At 45.9% G+C, this 2,949-nt stretch overlaps 1 pseudogene; it reads right to left on the reverse strand.

Moving 5' to 3' along the window:
• Window positions 1–111: 111 nt before the first annotated feature.
• On the reverse strand, window positions 112–2,886 carry LOC114892508 (annotated as a pseudogene).
• Between the last annotated feature and the right edge of the window lie 63 nt (window positions 2,887–2,949).

Below are 2,949 nucleotides of genomic sequence, written 5' to 3' on the forward strand. Positions count from 1 at the left end.
ACACCTGGATGCTGCAAAATTCTATGGAGACTCCTTGTGGAACAGCAGTTTCCCATCTCTTGTGTCTCTCCCTATCACGATCATGATCATGCAGGAAGCAAGTCGGGCTGTGCTATCTTATCATTGTCTGTCACCCATCTGCAACATGGTATTGTACCGATAAGGAAAAAGTAGTTGCCTTTCCCCCAGAAGGTTGAGGCTCAGGTACAGGGTAATTCTCCTGTGCACACAGTCATTATTTAGGCCGATTCAGTGACTTCAACAGGCTTAATCATGTGATCAGGTTTGTTGCCAGCTGCGTAATGCTCCCACATCTGTTGATAGAGCCGCTCTAGGTCCATTGTGTATTGTCTGGTGTTGAACAGAGGGCTAGATGTTCTCTGCTTCCAGACTTTGCCACGAATTTTCTTCAGGTATTCTAGATCAGTTCCCAGTTTCACAGCTATGTCTTCATATTCTTGACTATTTTTAGCAATAAGCTCAAGACAGCCTAAACAAGTGAGCTGGGAAGCTGCAACTCGGGAAGCAAGTCTCTCCTGGCATAGTCACCATGGGTGTCCCTGACCAAAGGACATCCATCCCTGTGGTGTGTCCATTACAGAGTGGAGTGTCCAAGCAGACATCAGCCAGCTGGCCTCGCCGAACATGCTCCTCTTTAGGAGCAACAGGTGAAAAAATGATACGGTTCTGGGGAAGGCCCATATTTTGTGCGTACTGTTGAATATTATGTTCTCCTACTGCTGGAAAACGCAACAGCCACAGTACACTATTGGGAACACGCTTCAGAATATTTGCCCACATCTGCAAAGTAGATGGGTCAATTTTATATAACTGATTGAAGTTACAGTACACAATGGCATCTTCCGGTAACCCGTACTGAGAACGTGTGGTTACAATAATGGTATGGGGAACCTCCTCTGCAGTGGCAGCCTTAATGTTGATCTGGGTAGTTGCCAGTCCATTGCTAAGACTGAATCCATTAATTGTTATCTGAATTTGTCCTCTGTTAATCATTTCAATAACTGCCTCTGCAATAGTATTCATAGGAATGACAGGCATATTAAGAGCTGTATTACTGCTGTCTGCGGTGTCTCCTCCATCAGGACATTTCATCTTGACAATTTGCACATCTGGGAGACTATCAAGAAATGCTTTGAGGTCGATGCCATTCAGCACAATCCGATTGTCATAAATGTGCCCATTGGACTTAAAATCGATGACTGCTTTCTTCTTCAGGTGGGGGAACATATTGGCATGATCACCAATAAAGAAAGTATGGGGCATATAAGCCAGTTTCTCAGAATACTGCTCAGCAACTTCAGCAGGTGAAGTTTCCTGATCAGTGATGATATAATCCATGAAAAGCACGCCACTGGTCCCAGGGTAGCCCAGCCACATTGCCTGAATAGGAGCTGGCCTGAGAGCAAAGAGTTCATTTCGAGCACCCCTGGTATAACCATTCATATTTACAAGGATGTGTATACCATCTTGATGGATGCGATCAGCTGCTTTCCCATCGCATGGAATCTGAGAAAGATCAATGAAATGATGGGCTTCTGCCATCACCTTCGCTCGGAAGTTTGTGCCGTCATCTGGGCTCAGGGCATAACAGAAGACCTCAAATTTATCAGGATTGTGCGTGCCTGGAATAGACTGCATAAGATGAGAAGTAGGATGATTCCCAAAGTCAGAACTCACGTATCCTACACGCAGTCGACCATCACTGAGCTTCAAGTCTTTTGGATGTTTGTACGGGGGTTTATGAAGGACACTGATCTCGTCCAAGCAGAGGTTCCCATGGCTCTCAGCAATAGCCTTCCTGAAGCCATGAGAAAGAGGATAGAGCATACTATGATGAGGCTGCACAGAAGGCAACCTATTCTTCTCCAGCTGGTCAGCCACAATGCTGACCAACTTCTTCATTCGCTCATCATAGTCTGTCCAATCACAGACAATCTGCAGGCAATGAGCCAAATCACAATAACCGTCAGGAAAGTCAGGTTCAAGCTTCAGAGCAGTGCGATAAGAAGCAGCTGCTTCTGGAATATTCCCTGAATCCTTGTGAATGGAAGCCAGATTGCTGTGGGCATCTGCAAATGCAGGGTTAATCTGAATGGCAGGAGTATAACACTGCAAGGCTCCCTGAACATCCTGCATCTCCTTTAGAGTGTTTCCCATATTACAGTAGGCATCAGCAAAGGTAGGACTGATTCGAACAGCCTCCTTATAATGCATCGGAGCTTCCTGCAGTTTTCCCTGCTGCTCCAATACACTTGCTAAATTTGAATGGGCAACAGCAAACTCTGGGAAGACTTCTAATGCTTTACAATACAAGCGAACTGCCTCTTCAATGTTTCCCTGGTCTCCTTTGATATTGGCCAGGTTATTCAGAGAGTCTGCATGGGTGGGGCACAGCCGCAGAGCTGTATTATAACAATCTTCTGCTTAGGCAACACGGTCCCTCTCTTCCAGAGCGTTGGCTAGGTTGCAGTAAGCGTCACGGAAATGTGGTTGCAATCTAATAGCTCACCTGTAGGTGTCTATTGCCAGATCTATCAGGCCTTGCTCGTAGTGTACACAAGCCAGGTTGGCACGTACCACTGCATGATTTGGGCTCAAGCTTAGGGCACAAAGGTAAGCTGCCACAGTTCTGTCAAAATTCCGTGACTCTTTCAAGACATTTCCTAAATTGATATAAGCATCCAGAAAATTGGGGTCAAGGGTGACAGCCTTTTTCAAAGTGATGAATTGCAAGCCAAATCTCCCCTTGTGCATTGAAAACACAGCCAAGATTACTCCAAGCTACTGCAAAGTTCGGGTGCGTCTCCATTGCTTTCAAATAACATGCCTTGGCTCCTTCCAAGCGACCCAGGGCTTTGAGCAGTTTCCCCAGGTCACTGCGAACACAGTACAAATCAGGATTGTACTGAAGAGTAGAGACGTAAGCTT

This window comes from Monodon monoceros, unplaced genomic scaffold, assembly GCF_005190385.1.
Source record: "Monodon monoceros isolate NGI ecotype Baffin Bay Population unplaced genomic scaffold, NGI_Narwhal_1 Contig1756_ctg1, whole genome shotgun sequence".
Lineage (NCBI taxonomy): Eukaryota > Metazoa > Chordata > Mammalia > Artiodactyla > Monodontidae > Monodon > Monodon monoceros.